Here is a 22992-nt window from a genome sequence, read left to right on the forward strand (position 1 = left end):
GGGGTGCTACTAATATGTATGCGATTATGCATCATTTACACCCCATACCCTTCCTTAAGAGCCATGATTACAGGTATTGGCTCCCGATTCTGCCAACGAGGAGATGGGTGGGATAGAGGCGATTCGGCCACTCTTCTGGGGTGCAAGAAACTCCTGCAACTTTCAGAAGAGTAGGCAAGTACTTATGCTTAAAAGGGGCAGACTAGATGGGCTAAATGGTTCTCATCTGCCATCACATTCTATGATTCTATGGCTTATGCCTAGTGGATGCCTATTTACGATAGACCTCTAGCACTCAGCATACAGTAGGTTAAAGTCCCTGTGCTAGTGATTATGGCTAGTAATAGGAATAAGGGGGCGCTGCAACGCCCATGCCTGAAGCCAGGTGTATACTCTCATCATCATTCCAAAACAGCTACATACTATATAGAGGTGCGTGCGTCTCAGTATCAAACCCAACCTACATTTACATTGGCATATATCTTTCTGCAATACTATAAAGGGTGATATACAATATCAGGAACTCACCGATAGACTGTCTCGTAATGGAGTACAGATAGAAGAAATCCAAAGGCCTACTGCAATTCTTGGTGTCCTAGAACAAAAAGAGGGATAGAAAGATAAGATAAATCATCCACCATATAGGGGTTTGTGCTCTTCATTATCAAGATTTGGACTAATTTCCTAATTCAGACCCGCTCAGTCCGCAGCGGATTTGCTGCGGGGGCCGATGGTGCAGGTCTGTGCATGCATATCGGCAAATATACGCATGTACAGACCCGATGTGCGAACACCTTCGGTGACTATCATAGTTGCCGAGGCGTTAACACACAGCGGGGCGACTATCAAATACATTTTTTGCCCTTACGTCCGCATGCGGATGGATGTGTGAGCGTGCACATCCATTGGCATGCTGGGGCGGGCATTCGTTGGCAAAAGGGGGGGCTTTGGGTTGGACAAATACCTGGGGCAAAAGTAGGGCAAGTTGCTTATAGTAACAGTATGGGACTAGATTCAGTACTCTGTGATCCTGTACCTAAAATATGGGCAAGTAGACCAGGCATCTGAGAGGGAGAATGAGACAAGTGCTAGGGAAAAGCATAAGGTGGGCCCATAAGATCTTACATAGTATGGGGAAGAGAATACTCGTCCGGTGGGGGTGAAGAACTGAGCTGATGAGGATGTCAGATCCCTCTGTAATGCATCTCTTAAGCCCCATACACGTGGGGCAACTGCTGCCTCGGACTTAAGCACCCCGCAATTTAGCAGAAAAATTAAGTATTTCTCCATGGGCAATAGCAATGCTCTGAACCGCGCATCACCATATGCCATCACTAAAGGGCATCACCATCGCTACAGGGCATACACACAGAGTGATCAGTTCAACATTTCTAAGCGATCTATTCAGATCACTTAGAAATGGGGCTGAAATCCAGCATTCAAAATATAGTAAATTGGCCTGATACTAAATGTACCTTAATCATGAAAAAATACATGATTTTGTCTTGATATACACATGGAGCCACGCTTATTCATGCGGCGTGAATGAGGCATGTGCGTGTGAGATGCTCACATGCCCCATTTGCGGCAATGGACACATGAGCGTGTGAGACGCTCCAGCGTCCCTGTACCGGCGATGGTCGCACCAAGACAGGTCGTCTCAGCGCACCGGTGCTACAGATTAGCATGATTCCATCTGTATAGCCCCCCAGCAGAAATTAGATCAGTCACCATTTCCGAAATGTTAAAAAGCAACTTGCAACCAATATGATCAAGAAACTTAGTTAAGAATTAACATTCTACTGCTAAATGTTCACTTACTGACTGGTAATAATGCTACATACTGTATATACTTACATATAATATATAATTATGATGAAAAAAGTGCATACAATATAATATTCACTACGGATTGTTAAACTTAACCCCAATCCTAGGTAGAATGACCGTGAACCTTGCGGTGTACAGGCAGCTCCTCACTACACAACAGTTCTCAATGAAGTCACATTTTGGCATCGCTATCGGAAGAAAGAGTCATGTTGGAATAGATGATGGATGAAGACTCGAGCTAAAATACGTAGCTGGCCAACAAGACAGGAATTGATTAAATTCAACACATGCTAAGAGTATTTAGGAAACAATCCATTAAAACAGAAGCCTGTAAAGGTATAAATCAGTCAGTGTTATGTGCTTTTATGAGATAGTTCATAGAAGGAAGATATTTTATCTTTTATAATGAATTGTAGAACAATACATGTGAATTAAAGAACAAGAGTTTTTCTCTTGTCCAAGACAAAGGTATCGAGCCCACAGCAGAACTAATTGTCTTTTAAACATTGGCTAATTATTCCACATAATCAATATTACACTTGCCTGAGGCTACACTTCCTAAACCTCTGATACCACTGTTTATTAAATAAAGACCCACATGTGTTAAGTACTGTATCATTGCTATGTATATACTGTAGCACAAAGGTAGCAGGAACCTCAAACAACAACACTCAGATAAAAGGGACATACTGTACATGTATTACATAAACCAATGGCTGGACACTGGACCTTTCCTTTTATCTGGTTTAGTCTTCAGGTTACAGCTACAGGTACCAACCTGAATTTACATGTGCAACCTTATTTTGGACCTATTTATCAATCTGCTTGCCACTATTTAGCAGGAAAATAATAATAATTTTAATATATTTGGATTTTTATACTAAAGCATTCTTTTCTGGAAGATTTACTATGCTATGGCCATCCTGAGTTGAAAGCAGCAGTCAGAAGATATATTTATACAACCACTATCCTTGGTAAATCAGTATCTGTACCCAGCGGACGGGATGCCGGCGGTCATGAGACCAACAACGATATCCCGGTGAAGAGAATCCCAACAGAGGCTAGGTAAGTATAATTACCCTCTACCTCTACCACTCTAACCTTAACCTCTCCTACCTAATGCCTAACCCTTACCCTCCTACCTCCCGCACAGGTTAACTCTAACCCTTCCCTCGTCGTGCCTTACCCCCCCCCCCCCCCCTCCAACCCTGGCTTGTTAAAAAGGAAAGGGGGAAGCCTTATCTCAGAAAAAACATCAGCTTTCTTTGTATTTAGCAATTATCTACAATTAATACAAAAGATGGGTTGTGTCAGTGGACAGCTATTAAAGCAAGAAGGAAGCACTGAAAAATAATCAATGCACACTACACAAAGAAAGTATTAGTGACCTGAAACAGATGACCATGTGATACTCGCTGAGCCTCATTTTCATGCATAAAGGAATTATTTTGAAAGAGAAAAAACACTTTGGGCAGTGGTGTAACTATCATGGGAGGAAGGGTGTGCAGTGAACATGGGTCTATGGGCCCCTGAAGGCCCCACACACACGATAATGCCTCTCATGCAGTGCACCGGCTCCCATATGCTTCTTACGCAAAATCATCCTTTTTAGTGATATATTCAGAAAGATGGTAGCAAAGATTCTGTTTGGACAATATGACAAAGTTTTAGTTCTCTTCTGCAATTGTGCCGGAGGGTTTGTCATAACTTTATTGACAATGGGACAAAAGTGACAGACCTCACTTCCTGCTTCTTGCTGGTCTTCATGGCGAAAGGTACATATTGGCAGCTACAGGTGATAAAGTCAGTGCTGGGGAAGTGACCTCTTTCCTTAATAACACCTGGGTTACTTAGCGCTACCTTAGTTGCCGTGGGCAGCAATGATATTCTAGTGGTAGCAAGCAAAATACAGAGAAACTATTACACGTGTGACTTGTGGTAAATGCAATTTTGCCAGTTTTTGACACAAAAAACAGAACTGTCTAAAATATAGCACCCTATTACAGCTTGCCCTATATTTCCCCCACCTGCAGTACACCATGGTTTTACTGATGTGCACAGTTAGTTGCTCGCTTTTGGTTACCTACACCTCCGCATCATAGTTGCAACTAGAACTTCAGAGATGAACAGCAACTTCAAAAGTTCCTTTAACTGTATTCAACTAAAATATGGTGAGATTGAAAAATAATAAAATAAAGACAAAAAAGCCTGATTATATAAAGGATTTGCTCCTAAAGATTAAATTGCTGCTTTTGGTTATCTGCTAATTATAAAAGGTTACTGTATATTGTAGTACTATAAAGTACTCGTAAATCATTTGGACGGTGAAGACCGCTTATTTTTCCTTGGTTCTCTGGTGCATGACAATAGAGATAAAGGCTAAAATAATTTATATAAGTCATGCAGTATAAACAAGAAATACATTAGAACTGTTAAAATATAATGCTGTTATTATTCATTAGTTCCTTACTTCTAACTCCCTACTTAAAAATCTTTGTAAATATTATCACTGTCTGGCTTGCTCTTTGTACTATTACATTTACATGGGCCAGATGTTACACTGTATGTAGAGATCAACATACACAAAGTGATCGGCTAGGATTAATTTTACAGTACAAAAGCTAATCATTAAAACATGGCAGCAGTAGGAATTATAATAATAATAATAATAATAATAATAAATGTATTTAAAAATCACTTTTAACCTATGGAACTCAAAGCATTTGACAATCCATTTAAAAAAACACTTGGTACAAGCAAGCTTGCACAGGGGAGGCAGCCATCTTGGAAACACTTAAGTTATACAAAAAAAGAACAAAAGGAACAAACTACTTGTAATTGGTCAACACCCGAAACGGCTGTGAGGCAGAGAACAGGGAGTGGGCAGCCAGCTGGGCACACTTGTTAGCATAAAAGCATAGGAATCAGGTTACGTATAAAATGGCCTGATAGAAGGCTAGATCATACATAAATGTAAGGGATAATGTCACATTTGTACCCATGTTTATGCCAACAAACAGACTGTTTAAACAGTGGCAGTTTGATATTGAGCATTTGTGTAATACTAGCTGGTTCTGAAAGCTGGTGTTTGGCCTGCATTCCTCACCTAAAGTATTAAAGCAAGTTTATTGTATCTAGCGCATGGTCAGTCACCATGTAACTTCATTTGCAATTGATAGTGAAATTATACACCTGCAATTGACTTTGTAGTTTGAATGTTTGCAGTTTACTTCAGAAGTAAAATCTTTGTATCACACTAAACATTTGTTCCAGAAATGCCCCTTTTTAGTTATTTGCGTTCCATCTGTGTTTCTATTCCTTTGTTGTGCCACAACAAAGGAAGGAGAAACAAATACAGTAGAAATATTAGAAATATGATCTCTGTCAAAACAGCTTCACAGAAAGATATAAAGTATTTTTTGAAGGACTATTTAGGGTACCCCCAGATGCGTGATGTCATTACATCACAACAAAGGAGCAGGTAAGTCATCGCCATGGGGAGACCTGAGGTCCCGAAACATCACTTGTATGCCGTTTGCAGCTCTGCTGAGGTCTGCTGTCAGGACTGCGGGCAGGATGAGCACCTGGAGCATCATTAGGGAACTCCAGGCAGCTATGCGGTGGCTTGTCACTGGTACTAGGGGAAAGCAGAAAGCCTGGAGTGTAATAAAGACAGTCCAGGCAGTGGCTTCCGAGCCTACATTTTAGGCATTAGGTCCTGCACTCTAAGTGATTTCAACGCTCATCCCCCACTAGGTTTGGCACTGTAGTTAGAAGACCTAGTTCATCCTTACCTTGCTGCTCCTCCTTTGGGGCAAGATCAATTCTTCTAAAAAGTGGAGAAATTGACAGGTGAAGTTGCCCACGACAACCAATTGGCTTCTACCTATCACTTTATACAATGTACTTGATAAATGCTATATAATGGCTGATTGGTTGCTATAAGCAATTTCTCCACGTGTCTACTTCTCTCTTTAAAAGGTTTGATACATTTCCCACTGGGAGATTTTAGAGAGGTGGGAATGTACCAACTGCATGCGGTTCATCCCGACACACATGGCGCCAATACTAATTGCATATGTACTAACATACGCAATTAGTAATGCATTAAATGCAATAAAAACTTTTTTAGTAACATGCATGTATAGCTCAACCTTTGGCGTATTAATGTATTAAACATGTGTAGAACAAACTGACATAGTAAAAGAAGATTGAACTGACTAATGAAAATGAAAATAGTTTCCATGGAGAAATTAATTATCCCGATCAGGTGAGTGCCTTTTTTTTTATAGTAATTAGTCATTGATAAATGGCAATGACCTTGGGCATGTAGTTATCTGCTCCATGAAGGATTCTGGGAAAAGAATCATTATTCCTGTGTTAATCTGCCTTCATCCCCATGTGCGCTGGTGACACTCTCAGCAATGCACATTACAATAAAAGTCTTTGAAGAATAATAATCTCTCAACAACAGAAGCATAAACTGCTCTGCATGTAATGGTTACTACAGCCAGGCATGTTAATCTTTTCATAATTAAACTTTTAATTTCACGGAAAGGGCACAATCCTCATATTTTGGCAAGCGACAAATTTCTATTTTATATTCTAAATATTGCTAGCTGGTTTAGAATTTTTAAAGGCACCATGGAGTTCATAAAATGGAATAAGCAGCACTGGATACAATACATAATAATAGATTTAAATTAAAATAAAATCGTAGTGGGATTGTCACATTGAAATACCATTTTAATATTCTATTAAAATCAATGTACAATAATCCACATACTACACAGCATTTGTTGTGTTTGATAGCTTGTTCCTATTGTTACAATCTGGATTTATCAATTAGGAACAAGGGAGATAGCACACTCCAATGAAACAGTTAATAGCAATGCACAGTATAGTTAGCTGTCGACCTTGTGCCGATGGAAGAACAGTTCGAGTTGTCCTTTGGAAGGATGGATGTCCTTGCTATTTTCACGGTGGCCAGGAAGATTGAAACTGTGGCAAAAGCTGTTAATGAAAGACCACTTGATATAAAAGTCCAATACTTTCTCCCAGTATTGTGTCCAGATGATGGTTAAAGCTGTTTGTGCTGGAATTGGTGGATGAATATCAAAACTGACGCGTTTCTCTGCCAGCTGCAGCTATATCAAAAGTGGTGATCATAGCTGGCAAGGTAATTGGGCATTTTTTAGGTGATAGAACTGTGGCAAGTGTAACGTTCTCCACCATAGTCTGTGCATTCTATCCATAATAATTCCCTGTTCATAATGATTTATGCACATGTGCCGGCTCTCTTGGCGAACAGACTCGGCGACTTGCATAGTCGCCAGCCCGTTCGCACGGAGCAGTGCGGGCAGGGGACGTGGGACGGCAGAATCAGGTCACGCCCATGGGAATTCCCAGTGAACCCCAATGTATTTGCACTTAGGACCGATGGTGTGGCTCTGTGCATGCGCGTACTTGCGCATGTGCAGGACCAACCTGTGACAGTTGTACATGGCTAACTATCACAGGCGTCAGTTCAGACTTATTTTTGAAGGGAAGAGAAATAACTTAATGTTCGGCGACCATGTCAGAGGATGTGTTCGCATACATCCCCTCGCATGTTACTGAAGGATTTGGAGGCGGTTGGAGGGGGCGTTTGGCCAGGTGGCGTTAAGCTGCTTGTTAAGCAGCAAATGACTGCAATCAAGTGGAAGTACTTTAAGGTGGACGTTCACTTTAAATATTTATCAGGGCAGATGGATGGCCATTCTTTTTCTTCTACACTGCATTAGCAGGATGCATTTTCCCCAAAAGAACCCAGCATCTGTGCTGTTATTTGGCTGTTTTCTGCATGAAAGAGTATAGGACGCTAAATTACAGATAATGAATTGCAGGTCCTTCTGGCACATCAATGTATTTCAATGTCCAACTCCGTCATCATTTGTTTGACTTGTTTTGAAGACTTGAAGCTGTTTGATGTCCCTCAGTAATCGTCAGTCTCAAAGTTTTAATGAAACGTGTTCACAGACCAAACCAACACATAACCTGACTGCAATGACTATTTACTGCCAACAAATCTCCTCTGAGGTATTTCCATGAAGATAATGTCAAGCTGAAGTCGCAAGGCTCAGGAGTACAAGAATGTCAAGCACAGGAGGTTTAGGCCCTGCTATGCCAAAAGATATCAGGAACTGAAGATTTGTTTTATGTCTTTAAATCTTTGGAAATTCCTTAACTGCTGCTCTCTTGTTAATATGTCACAGACATGACTCCTCATACATCATGGCTGTAAGAAACAGAAAAGACTCATCCAGGACATCTGACAAGCATTTGTGCTATTGCTCAGCAGATAGTAGTTGGTGTTATATTGTTTAGCAAGCAGAGGTGCTAAAGACAGATTGAAGACCTTGTGCATAATATCAAAAACAGCTGAGCGGCTGTGATTTGGAAACCACAGCACAGCCCACTTTAGTTTTACAGCCTGGCCAAAGGAAATCTATATTTTTATTGAAATAGTGAGGAAAAATGTCACAATGAATTGTATCGGCAGCATATACACATAATTATAAACAAAGTAAAATATTAATATGAAACATACTGAAAAGTCTCCCGATGGCAGAAACATGTCTTCAGAGCCTCTACTATACTGATCTGTATATAATTTGAATTTATGCAAAATTAATTCTGGGATCCTGAAGCTTGTTATGGGGTACTCATCGCAATCAGCAGCAACTTGGCTACAAAGTCCAAATGGTTACCTATCACAGCACTCCCCCTATTAAATAGTTACCCCCCCCCCCTTCAGTAATCACCTCACAGGCACCCCTTCAATAATCACCTTACAGCACCCCCTTCAGTAATAACCTCACAGAACCCCCACTTCATAAATCACCTTACCCTCCCCTCCACACACACACACACACACACACATTTCCCTCTTCAATAAACACTTGTGTGGCATCTAATAAGGTAATTTTGTTGGTGCTGTTCAGTGGCACACAACCCTCAGCACTAACAAAACTTGTGCCCAGCCTCCCCCATAGGATGGGCCATTCAGGCTCCATCATTCTTTGGAATGTCACAAATAGAAGGCCTACAGGATATGGTGTTTGATGAAAACACCTGGGAGGCCTTCAATTCCATGATTTTAAAATGTATTATTAGGCCAATATACAAAATAGAGGCCTTGAGCTTTGTTTCCGGAGTGTGCCATGGTTATCTGGTGGGTTGAAGGTGAAAATGTAAAAAGGTTCATGCAATTAGTGTAAAGAATGCCACATTTTACATTGACCGCAAGTGTTATTTTATATTTCCACCTACAACCCACTGGGAAGCAGCATTTGCTTCATACAGTAAATAAAGCCCCTTGCGTTGATCAAAGGAAAGATATGGACCAATGAGTCTCCAAAGTAAGACACCTCCAACTCCATTCCAAAATTGTCTCTTGGCTCCCCCACATTCCATCCTTACAGTCCTCTACCAATCTACCGCCACTATTCTTCTCATTGTTTCTTTTCCATGCACTCTACTTTCTACTGAATGTCTCCAAAAAATAAATATACTGAATGCCATAGAATTTAGTGTCTTTGACTATAACACAAACCACCAATAAATATGTCTACTTTGAACTTGCAACCACCTTCTCTCCATGTCTCCCACTGTCTGCCCATTTCCACATCTTCCTGACTCTTCAGGTGACCATACACTGCTGATAGAAATTGCAGCAGTGTCTGGCCAGCTGCCCCCCCTTGCATGCAGTCTTTTGACATGAGGATTTTTTGAATGCGACCCCTCACAGGTCCAAGTCCGGGGCTGGACGTGCAGCTGATCCGACTTCTGACTCACAGAAGTCCACATGGGACTGCACTTTGGATCGGATGTCAAAAACATCTGATTTGGCCACTTTTCCCCCTATTTCTCTGCCCAATCTGTCGGAATCAAGTGAAAAGTGACCAAATCAGACTACTTTATGGAATCAGACTAGTGTATGGGCACTTTTTCTCTCTAAGGGTCTCCATAAACCTTCCTTAGTCCACATCCGCTTTGTCCACATTCTCTCTACCCATCCCCCCCTTTACACTCATTCCATTCCCTAACTGGTTTTCCTCAACCTGTTTTACCACCTAAACCTATTTCCTTGAGACACTTCCTCATTAAGGTTGTGCGATTGTGACCATATTAGGGTGGGTACACATAGGCCAGGTGGCTATTGGCCGATGATTAGGGTGATTTCCCTTCACCCTGTAGCAGCCAGATTGCCAATATACACTAGCCCGATGAAGCAGGACTGACTGGAATATGTTGCATGCAACCCACAGGAGCACACAATAGTGCATACGCACTGCATTATGTAGCGATCATCTAGTGCCGAAGCGGCAATCATTCCGACATTGTGCAAGTCTGTACCCACCCTTACCGTTATTAACGGAATATGCTGGTGCTGTTACTAAACCATTTTTAATTTAGTTATTTCTTCACAACATTTTTTATTCTCCAAATGTTACGGTTTCATCTTGCTGTTGTCCATAGGCAGTGTACCTCTGCTAATCTTCAATAAAACAGTTGCTATGGACAAAAAGATACAGAACAGGTTTCCAAAGAAGATTACGCTACAGTACAGTATGTCTAGAAGGACGCGCTAGACATAATACAAGCTGTGTGCATTACATTACTGTATCTGCACTTAGTGGGAGCTATCAGGGGAATTGCAGTGGCAACATACAACATTTTTCTATGCGTAAAAGATCTTACTTGAACTAGTTTCCTCCAGTTAAATATGTAGGTACAAAAAGAGTTCAAACAGTGAGCTGAATCAAAGCATAAACATGGATGTCATCAATGAGCAGATGCAACAACAAAATAATAATAAAAAAAAAATAACACGTTATATTGATAAAAACAGCAATAAAATAAAGTACTGTTTCTGGAATGAAGGGGACTGAGTTCCTTCACAATTAATTATCTATATTATTAATTTGTCAGTTATATAGTGGGTGTCTCTGTAAACTGGGGATGTAACAGGAAATTATATAATTCCCAGCTGTATTATATTACTGAAGGCGTACAAGTTCAACTGAAGAATATTGGATGCATTTTATCAAGTATTAAGGAGTGGTCCACCACAAAATGTACAGTCATTTTAGTAAAGGTTTTATTCCCTTTTAAATGTAAATATAATACTTTTCTGGAAGATCACCCAATTTTGGACTGCAGTGGAACCTTACAGCAAAAGAATGCTCCTTCCTCCGCCAGCATTACCAAGAAGTTGAGTATCATTTAAAAGCTCCCACTAAATTATTAGCATTGGGCAAAAGCAGATTTTCTTTGGCTGCAATCGAAGATCTTTGATCTCATTGTTGTCGTGTAAATATAAGGCATGGTTACCACCATTTGAATGTCCAATATATATCAAATGGGTCACAGGGACTACCTTCACATTGTACAATAGAGCCTGATTCAGAGATCTATGCGAGTGCAGTCGCAGCTGCAAATTTGTACAGAGACTGTGTGAAAATATGTAAATGTATTGAGGCACCCACTGGCGTTGTCTCACTGCTTGGGTACAAACAGGTGCAACAACTGTTTGTACAATGATCAAACATAGACCACCTGAGTAGCCCTGTGGTTGTGCAGCATGGCCATTGGCTGTAAGATGCAGGAGCCATTGTAAACGCGTACAGTATAGCAGTAGCAAACTGTGACATGCCGCTCAGACGGTCGGGACATGTCTGCATTTTCAGTCACCAATCTGCAAATAGACCCTCACTGTGATCACCACTCTAAGACCATCGCACACATTCAAAGTGTGACTTATACGCATACGTACAAAATCGTTACTGCATGCATCTCTGTCAGACCCACTGTCTGGAAGCATGGATGCCATGCACACCTCTTATTGCAACACTACAAGGGGAACCTTTACTACCTCGATTTGGGAACCCTGATTCCCCACTCTGGCTTTCTATAATTATTCCTCTACTAGTTGGGAAGAACCTTAACTAACCACAATCTTAAGAGTTTAGATACACACAGCTGGTTCATTTTGTGAAAATCCTTCCCGCAGACTATAGTGATTTAGCACATTTAACAACAAGCCTAAATGAAGCCCAGATAGATGAGGCTTTAGTTTAATTGCATGCCTCAAAAACCAAACAGATGATTAAATCGGAGTCAATGCTTTCAGAAGAATTATCTACAGAAAACTGGTTAGAAACATTGGAGAATTTGGCTTAATTTTCCTTGCAGAAAAAGAGAACGGTCTCCCCGCAATCCTTGGTTAGCACTATTACACAGAAGACCAACAGATCATCCAAAATCAATGTTCCAACTGCAGCTCCAATCTGCCTGACCTCCCAGTCTTGTGCGGTTAGGAAATGGAAATCCACCAATCCCACCTCAGCTGAAATCCATTTGAAAGGGTTGGTCTTTGCAAAGCAAATGAGGAGAGCCGCCATAGTATTTATATAGTGTACACATATTCTGCAGTGATCTGTATTTATTCATTTGGGATCCTAAATAATTTGTAACACCAATCCACTATGATTGGATCCGCTCTGGGGTGCATGGCCCATGGTTCATGTCTTTACACCTAATATTTTACCTATATTTTTATCTGTGTTGATATTTTTGTTTTCTTTCTTTGAATTCAAAAATAGATTACACTTTTTGTTTCCACCCATGTTTTGTATGATATACTCATTAATGTTCTGCAACAGGTAGAAAAGACAGAGCTTCACACAATATACATTGAAGCCTCCTTGAGGAAAAACAGCCACTGACACAGTGTCGTCAGTGTTTAAGGGATGCATACTGATGCATAAAACATATTGTTTGTTACATCCAATTGTAATTCATTGGTTTAGGGAGGCACAATCTATACAGGATACTGTTTTTTGTATATTTTCGGGTATATTTTTAAGTAGGTATTGTTGTCTTCAGCGTGTGAGACGCTCGCGCGTCCCCGTCAGATGCAGCGCTTCTCCGTCAGCCTGCTCCAGCTCAGGGAATGGTCTGTTTCGCCTTACACATGGAGAAAAGCCCATCCATGCACAGGAACCATTATTCATGTTTAAATATTGCAAAGCTGAAAAGCAGAACATGATTAAAGAAGAAAATGTTAAATGCCAAAAAATTATTTTAATTGCATGTGATTTGCTAACATTTAATTTTGTTGGACAGGACAGGTGACTAGTAGCATAGCCTAATGGTCAGTCCAAATCTCACATCAGCCAGAGTCCTGCACATTGTGGCCCTTTTTAATCCGTGTTCCTCTCAAATCTAGATACCGTTCATTTGCTTTTCATTAAAAACAGCCATGTTTTGATTGCTGGTACACCTGCTTTCTTTCAAAATGTTATTTTATTTAGGTGGAAGAATCGCCAAGAGGAACGCATGGTTCCCCACTTCCACTGACGTTTGTCTTTATAATTGTTGCATGAATGAATCACTCCAACTGATGTCTGAATCATTCCAGAGAAAGACGCAGTGATTGAGCAACGGAAGCAGACAAAGCTCTGTTTAAGATTTACTCTGACAGACACCTGGATTCCCAGTCTTGTGTTTAGGACATGTGTTTTTGCAAACAAATAGGAAACAACTACAGTATGTGCTCATTGTTATGGCTACAACTCAAAGGCTGAGCAGGAAGGGCCACTTCCTTTATTCATCTGTATACTATGGGGCCGATTCTGGATCGTAGTGATCCGAATTCGGCCCCTGCCCCGATGGTCAGGATGTGCGCATGTGCAAACCCTGACTGCAAACGGTCGTGGCGAGTTACTCACCTGCTGGGCTGTTTGCGGCGGGGAGGGAGGAACGGGGGCGGCGCTGGACCATGGGAACGCACAACATGTTCTGGGAGTCCCCATGAAAATGCTGGGTGTTCCCATAGGTACACGGGCGCGCCAATGCCTTTCCGGGTAGGCGGAAATACAAAGTCATATGACGTCAGCCGCCCTATGTCGTTTTAGCGCCCGCAAATAAAAGTCAGTTGAGACTGACTTTTATTTGCGGCGGCAGGAGAAATCTTTCAATGGTCAATGACCATCGAATGATTTCTCCTGCAGTGGTGGCATGCGAGGGAATGTGTCTTCGTTACACATTCCCTCGCATGGTTGCAAGGGAAACGGTGGCAGGGCAGCATCACAGGGGCTCGGTAAATTGCAAGCTTCAGCAGATTAGAATCAGGCCCAATATGTGTGTGAATGTGTGTGTGTGCGTGCATGTGATGAACTAGCATAATGGCATCATAGCAAAGTGCTCGTTGTACAACTATAATACATAATAGATATAATCTGGTTCCTTTGGGCAACATCCCATCTTCAGTAGAACTCTCATTTTAGTAAAAGTACCCCTTTGATTAGCAGGGAACCCCAGTGAAGTGAGCAGGGGCCCAGTGATGTGATTCCCAGTATGTAGTGTTGGTTATCCCTTTCTCACACTGCATGGTGTTATGAATAGCGGCATTGCATAGTGTATTGAATTCCATTGCTCTTTTGCCTGAGTATAAGTACTGTATGGAACTCAGTTCTGCTGTAATATGGGAGCTAGAGAAAGGAAGCTATGGTCCTGACTACAGCATAATGTAGACCCAACTACAGATTCCAAAATCTTCCAACATGCAGATATCAATGACATACTGAAACAATGAATGCTAATGCAGCAAAAGCATATACCGTGTTTGCTGGCGTAGGAGACTACTTTTTTCCCCTGAAAAACATGCCTCCAAGTGCGAGGGTCGTCTTATATGCCGGGTGCACTTCAGTTGGGATAGACATAGCTTCCCATAGTGGCCTCCTGATGCCCGCCCACCTCATTTTACCACCGTACAATGGGGACAATGACAGGTACTGTAATGGCACTAATACTAATGGCACTCATGTAATACCGGTATAATATAAAGTAACATGTTGAAATCAAATCTGATGTTCTTTTACATTTTATTTGGTGTGTGGAAGGTGTGCGGAAGACGGGGTTGTCTTATACGGCGAGTATATAAAAAACTCTATATTTTGCGTGGAAATGTTGGCGTCTTATACGCCCAGTCGTCTTATACGCAGGCAACTACGGTATTTACTGTTCCTTTCAATACCGGTGGTTTGCCAGATCAGTAGGCTTACAGAGAAGAAATGTGACTGTGGTCCATATGCACCACCAACATGATCAACAATGTTAATGTAGCAGGGAAGTCACATTGTCATTACATTTCACTCCTTGCTGTGGTTCTATATCTGTTGCTGTTGGATTGTGGTCTTAACCTAACCTCTGTGGCAAGGTGCCATTCAATTCCTCAAAGGCAAAGCATGTTTGCATGGCATAGATTCATGCAAGCTTGAACTCTTGCTCAATGTTGACATTATCTGACATTGGGCCAGATTCTCTAAGCTTCAAAAGTGATAAAATATAGAGTGATAAACAGCCAGCCAATCAGCTCATGCCTGATATTTTTCAAACACAGTCTGTGACATGACAGGTAGGAGCTGATTGGCTGGCTGTTTATCACGGTTCATTTTATCACTTTTGAAGCTTAGAGAATCTGGCCCACAGTCACAGCCCCAATCTTAATGTATATTGCATATTCTATAGATTGTAAGCTTGCAGCAGGGCCCTCCTACCTCCAAGTCTGTCTGTTGTTACCCAGTTTGTCTTATCACTGTTTACTATTGTAAAGCGCAACGGAATCTGCTGCACTATATAAGAAACTGTAAATAAATAATAAATATTGCGGAATGCAATGAGAACACCGCTATTGCTGCATAATAAAAGGGTGCTTTATGCAATATGTATGAGAAAGGATGGAGTTGGCATTTGGGTGAATATGCGCAATGCTACCAGATATAACAGAGGTCGTTGTGACAGTAGACCTTATTCAGGTCCGGTCATTAGTGCATATGCGTTCACACGGGGAGCGATGGTTAGACACATGTGCAGATGCTGGGTGCGTGCGCCCACGGCAAGCAAACCACACCCAACCTTGCAGGCGGTGGTGACGTGGGAACCAGGGGCGGGAAGCTGACATCACCGTAATCAGCTGCCCGCCCATTTCAGTGAGAAAGTACACGCATATAAAAGTGACCTAAGAGTCAAATTATATATGAGTGTGCACACCACATCTTTGGATGGTCGGCGACCATCGAAAGATGTGGGAGGTTCCCACTGGCATGCGAATGGATGTATATGTAAATCATACATTCACATGCCATGGGAACATACGCGCCGTGCGAATGGTGGGTTCTGGTTGACTCCCAAGGATGAGAATTCGCATCCGAACGAATCAACCAGAATAACCCCCAGTACTTATATGTGTGCAAAGTCTAAAGCAGTGGATCTCAACCGCGGTCCTCAGGACCCCCCAACAGTTCACGTTTTCCAGGTCTCCACACAGAATCACAAGTGCAGTAATTAGCTCCACCTGTGGATCTTTTACAATGTGTCCGTGAATAACGAGTGCACCTGTGTACCTTCAGGAACGCAGGCGTTCTCCTGCCTGCTTGGGAGGGCGGTTGATGTCACATGACGTCAGTGTCCGCCCCCCATTCATAGAAGACCGTGCAGCCGAAAAGTAAGCCCTGGGCTTCCATTCAGCTGCACGCAGAGAAAAAATCTTCTGTGCGGGCGCTTGTGATATTTAAGAGTACACATACACTCGCAGCATAGCGAGGGGATTCGGGTGGCAGGGGGAGGGGCGTGTGTTCGGTGGGGCGGCATTAACCTGCTCCCTAGGCTCTGAATAAATGCAGCTTAGTGAGCAGGTCTGAGTCGGGCCCTCTGGACAATGACTGGGACAATTGGCTCATTTTTCATGACCTTAATGCAAACCTAGTAGTCTAATGTTATTGAGTGCTTGGATCATTTACTATCTGACAAATTAACTTAATTTATTATTCTGAAGGAGAAACTTTATCCAACTGCTTTTTTACAAGATGAACTTCTATCTCTAGGTCAAAAGGCTTTACTTGAAATTCCTTAACACAATTTACAGCCTATCACAATAATCTTACTAGGATTTTCCATTTTCTGGGTAAAGAAGCAATATAATCTACACACTGTTTTAATAATTTAATACAGATTCCCACTAGAAGTTGCAGCGTTTTCTTAAAGGCTTCCAAGCAAAAAAAAAAATTTCTGTTATGCACTTTTCGTCATATCACTGATAAAGTTATTTTAAAAAAAACAAACAGAATTCTATTAAATGTTTTGGAACCTAGCTGTTATTGGGACATTTAATGCATCAGATATACTGTATCATCTTTTTATGTTACACGATTTGTACTGAAAACAATGTTGAATAATAAATGCCTACAAAATTTTCACCTCAGCTGTACCTATAAAACCCGTCAGAGTTCAGCCGACACCCTGTACGGCCGCTGATATCGGCAACCTGCCAACTGAACTCAGACTTTTTTTTAAAGGGGCAATCATTTACAAGGCAAAACAATGCTTTGTAAATAATACGTTGGTATTAGGCCTTGAGAGGAGTTGAATTACCTTTAAGGGTACTTATTTTCTAGCACGGCGCCCAATTTCAGTACATACGGTACCGTAGTGAAATCGCATCGCATGCCGCGTTATAGTGACATGCGATGCGTGCGCTGCGATGCGATTCCATTACTAATTGGATTGAGAAGCTCCCATTTTATACATCAGTCTAGAGAGGAATAGAGGGGACCTGCATTTGGAAAGCATGCTGGTTCCTGTAGTGCCATTGGGAGGATTTAGAGGTTATACATGTTAAGCTGGCTCTCAATTTAGATTTTGTATGTGCTATTATCATGTAGCCTTGAAGCAAACATGACCTATTCCAGGCTAAGATGGCTGCCTCTCCTCATACCTTTTGTGGGTAGAATATACATGTGGAATTTATTGCCCAAAATGCTTGAACCAAAACTGCTGTATGCCTATTGCATTCTATAGATTTTGGTTTTAATTATTGCTGTGTGGCTTTTTACTTTCTGCAATTCTAATTCCTTTGTACAATGTATCATGTATTTTATGTCCGTAAAAGCGAACTTGAGTCCTGTGAGAGAAAATCACTATATAAATAAGTATTACTATTATTATTATTATTATTATTATTATAAATTGGGCCATATATATTCTATATAATATACTATGCTCTAGGCACCTGTTGTAGAACTGCTATTTCATGGGGGAATCGGTACATCTGTCAGAATGAACTTAGGTCTACAGTCATTAGGTCGACCCCATTAGGTCGACTGGCAGGAAGGTCGACCTGATTTAAGGTCGACATGGGCCAAGGTCGACATGACTTAAGGTCGAATTTGCATAAAGGTCGACATGAGGAAGGTCGACTGGTCATAAGGTCGACATGGGTTTTTCACTGTTTTTTTATCCGAATGTCGACACAGTCGACATGGACACAGTTGGCAATGAGAATCGGACCCTCGCTTCGCTCGCAATGCTTCGGGCACGGTGGCTCGCTTCGCTCACCACAGCTTTAATAACCTCCTCCACGCCCTAGTGGATGGTAGGGCATGAAATACTGCCTGTCAGCACATGTCGGCTCAAAAAACAGTGAATAACCCCAATGTCGACCTTATGACCAGTCGACCTTCCTCATGTCGACCTTTATGCAAATTCGACCTTAAGTCATGTCGACCTTGGCCCATGTCGACCTTAAGTCAGGTCGACCTTCCTGCCAGTCGACCTAGTGGGGTCGACCTAATGACTGTAGACCTAAGTTCATTCTAATAGATGACCGCTTCCCTTCATGGGAATATAAATGCAAACACTACGGGTGAGATTTAATAGGATGAGAGATGCAGAATGTGAGAGATTTGGTAAGAAATCTCGTTTTTTTAAAAGCGGCAATCATTTACACTGCAAAACCAGTTTGATTTTGAAGTGTAAATGATTGCCGCTTTAAAAAACCTGGAGATTTCTTACCAAATCTCTCACTTTCTGAACCTCTCATCCTATTAAATTTCACCCTACAGCTGAAAAACAAATCAGCTGGTATCACACAATATAAGACATTGAATGTTGTCTTTTGTGCAAACCAAACTGATGATAAACTTCAAGGACAAAGCCATGAAATCTGGACACTGACAAAGTATGCAATTTAAAAGGTGAGATAATCTTCTACACAAAGCAGCTGGTGTTTCATGCAATATCCTCTGTGGTTTAACCTTTTCTTGTGTTTAAGATTCCTTAACCAAATTGACTTTCCATTTTTATTGCATAGTTAGTCTTTAAAACTTTAGTTGACGCAGCAGTGCACAATCTGGGGCTCGTACGTTCTATTTCGACAAGGGGTAAATTTACTAAGGTGGGAGTCATATTGAAGATGGGATGTTTTGAATCAGATTCTAACTATTATATTCTAGGAGAAGGGACTGTACAGAGGGGTGCTCCCCCTGTGACTTGTTACCTCCCCACAATCTCCCCCAACCTGGGGGGGAGTAGGAAAGTATAAGTAACGTATTGCCCCATTGCTTTCTTTTGTGCTAAATAAGAAGTAGAATCTGACTGGTTGCTATGGACAACATTCCATTTTCAATAGAGCCCCAATCTTAGTCAATTTAACACGAAAAAATCGAATTAGTATCTTTCCAGTGTCTAATGCATTCACCTTACTGCCCAAAACCAAACTACTGTAGTAGATTTCTAGTACTGTGTGTATGAGCTGGAGAATTTGAGCCTATAGTTGGGCAAGGATAAAAATGTGAGTGCAATATCTAAAAAACTGGGGGATGGGAGGGTAGATATCTCTGGGCACACAGTAAATACATACTGTAATTGCCTACATTCCTGGATCCGCTGGGGGGCTACCGAAAATCGGGTGAACCTCCCGGCCCCTCAGGAGGCTAGACAAGTCTCCCAACATCTCTGTATAACCCGGACACATCCTAGTCATGCACCTGGCTATATATAATGCTGGTAATTTCAGCATTATAAAGTGGAGGTATGGCTACAATAATATGTCTTGGCTACCATGCCCCTATCCAGCCCCTATCCATACCAAAGCCTGGAAACACTGTTTACTCTCTCCTTGGAATAGGAAATGACATAGTCGGGAGGTTGTGGTGGGCAAAATGAGCCGGGGCCCGGGAAAACTGTACACACAGCACCCCCCTATTGGCGGCCCTGCTTATAACAGTGATAGAAAACCTCACAATTTACTTACACAAACCACTCCATGGAGTGATTCTGGTCAAGAGCATTAGAGTAGACTTACAGCTTCACCAGGGCAGAATACAAAAACCATTCTTATCAGGGACCTGGCTGGCATTTAATCATTGTCTCCTGTGGAAACTATCCTGTTATACCGCTTCCCCAAACTCTTGCACTGCGGTAGACTTTGATAGATACTGTAGTAAGGAACTCTATCACTGGTGAAAACATCAGTTTTCAATGGATAGGGCTTCTCTTTGGACAAAAAATATGTCCCATAGGACCTGCAATTAATGTGCGATATAAGAGCAGTGGTCCTACGTAGGGGCACAAATAATTCAAGCACAAACCTTTAAAACCTGGAACGGTTACTGGAAACTAGAGAATTAGAGCCACTTGGAACTAATAAGCAGCATTGCAGTGAAGCGTCTCAAGAAGATAAAAGCATATGTCCACAGAAATATGGCAGCGATTAGTATACCCTGTGGTTATAAACATTTAAGTGTGGCTGTAAATATTTCGGTTCACTTACTGTCAACCATTTGAGAACCCTTAAAGCATCCAACACTTGTAATGAATTAAGTTCTCAAGTGCGACCAGTATCAAAACATAACTAATCTACATTATACTGCATATACAAATTAGAATCTTTCCACAAGAAGCAACCATTAAATAAAATGTATCAGCTTAATTTATACTGGAAAAAGTTAAGTGGAACTGAAGTAATAAAGTTGACATGACAGAACCTGACATACCAATCCCCAATGCCCTTTATGCCATAGGAAGTTATTTATTGCTGACTGCTGGGTTTCCATAAATTGCCCAGCAGCACAAATGTAGCAAATAACAGCGCCTATCAATTTCAACAAGTTGCTCACCAATATGTGTACACAATAAAGAAATGGCTGGGTTATATAGACATACATATAGGCCCTTATTCTGGTTCACTCCCAAAGGCAAATTCCTTTTCAAATGGAAAAAAAACAGGTGCACTGTAGGGGGGGGGGGGGGAGATGTAACACGTGCAGAGAGAGTTAGATTTGGGTGGGGTTTTGCTTCACAGTGAGATCTATATTGAGGTGTAAAAATAAAGCAGCCAGTATTTTCCCTGCACAGAAACAAAGTTACCCAACCAAATATAATTATCTCTGCACATGTTACTCCTCCCCCCCCCCCCTCCCAAGTGCACATGGTCTTGTCCATTTAAGAAGGAATTTGCCTTTGCGAGTGAACCAGTAAAAGGGACATATACTGTCTTAAAATACAGGAACTTGCTATGCAATGCTAAAGTTTCAATAATTTAGGGGCAGATGTGCTAAACACTGGAGAGTGATAAAGTGGAGCCAGAAAAATAGCACCGACCAATCAGCCATAACTGCCATGTTACAGGTTGCCATGTTACAGCTTTCCATAGCAGGATGCTATGGAAAGCCGTCCATCCCATCACTCATCTGCTGGTAGTACCAGCAAATGAGCAGCGGTGGCGGCCATAATGCAAGAGCGCGCATCAACACTGGCTCGTACAAAGTGGGTGGCTTTTGAGTTGAATTCAGCTCAAACAACAAAATCGCCCAGTGTGTGCGGCCTTTAGTACATCTGCCCCAGCGCCTGATGTAAATTACTTTTTCTGCAATGCACTACTATTAGAAAATGTGAAAAAAAAATTTTTACAATCATATTGTCTATCATTTTCTAGTATACAACAGAGAAATGATTGGTTGCTATCGGCAACATCACCACTTTTTTTCGAAGCTTGAGTAAATTTACCCCACAGTGTCAATTATAAAAGGCAAAGGCTGTTTTGATAGGTTAATGATGCATTTACAGCCTACTGAAGGAGTTTAAGGAAAACGTTTCCTCACACACTTTCCTTAAATGAAGCAGCTTAATTACTATTATTTGTTTATTTCTACAAAACAGTTTGTAAAGAGTGTTACAGTTGAGAAAGAATAGCTGCCAAGAACAGAACTAATGCAAATGCTGGTAAGAGTACCTAATTACAAACAGCACTCGAATATGTGAAAAAACAACTTATAACGGAGTTGTATTTGGGCTGTGGGTAATATTTGCAGTCCCTTATTTCTGTTCTAGATGAGATTTTAGATATATTTATTTCTTTATTACCAGTTATTTGTATATCGCTTACATATTCCGCAGCGCTTTACAGATAATATTTGGCTATTCACATCAGTCCCTGCTCCAGGGGAGCTTACAATCTATATTCCCTACCACACATATTTATTCTAGGGTTAATTTTGTTGGGAGCCAATTAACTTACAAGTATATTTTTGGATTGTGGGAGGAAACCGGAATACCCAGAGGAAACCCACACAAGCACAAGGGAGCATATATAAACTCCACACAGTTAGGGCCATGGTGGGAATTGAACCTATAACCTCAGTGATGTGAGGCAATAATGCTAACCATTACACCGTCCGTTCTAAAGTAGTGCTTCAGAATAATTGTGAATTTCGTGGCCAGAGAAAGGACATTTTAGTTCTGTGTATGGGGAAACACACGTTTTTGTACAGGTCCTACATTTTACATTTAATTACCAATTAAATGAGGAAATCGCAGCTATGAATGGACCTTAGTACAGACAGTTGCCATATGGGATAACAGAGGTTGTTTTAGTGTAAACAGGGATGGATGAATGAGCTGTAAATGGAAGAATTGGAAGAGGTGTTTTTAGTGCATTCAGCTGTCACAGATTTGCAGGAATACTTCCAGATTTTATATATTTATTCCCATGGCTTTGAGCCTTTTTGTCCTCACAGAACATACATAACTCCTTCAGTATGCCTATAATTTACACAGAAAAGGAATTCTGTTGTCATAAACTGTGGCTGAGTCTCCCTTTGTACATACAGACTGTGGGTCCTATATTCCTGCTGCCATATTTGGCTTGGAGTGGAAACCATGTCAAACCAAGCCCTGGATCTGGGGGCAGTATCGGTGAGAGACTATACATCGCCACTATAAATGTATTAGTGGTGCGGCTCTGGTATGCGTTCATTAATAAATTTGTCAGTAACTTCA

The 22992-nt window shown here is 41.3% G+C and overlaps 1 protein-coding gene across 4 annotated transcripts in view; it reads right to left on the reverse strand.

Moving 5' to 3' along the window:
* Window positions 1-22992, reverse strand: part of SNCAIP (synuclein alpha interacting protein) — a 226655-nt gene that overhangs the window by 187311 nt on the left and 16352 nt on the right. For 3 of the 4 annotated variants that reach the window (XM_083151589.1, XM_083151588.1, XM_083151591.1), the window contains one exon: window positions 529-595. The exons of the other annotated variant lie outside the window; for it this stretch is intronic. The gene's annotated coding sequence lies outside the window, so the exon portion shown is untranslated. The remainder of the gene's footprint in view (window positions 1-528; window positions 596-22992) is intronic. 4 annotated transcript variants of the gene reach the window in all.

Source organism: Crinia signifera, chromosome 1, assembly GCF_055691185.1.
Source record: "Crinia signifera chromosome 1, ASM5569118v1, whole genome shotgun sequence".
Lineage (NCBI taxonomy): Eukaryota > Metazoa > Chordata > Amphibia > Anura > Myobatrachidae > Crinia > Crinia signifera.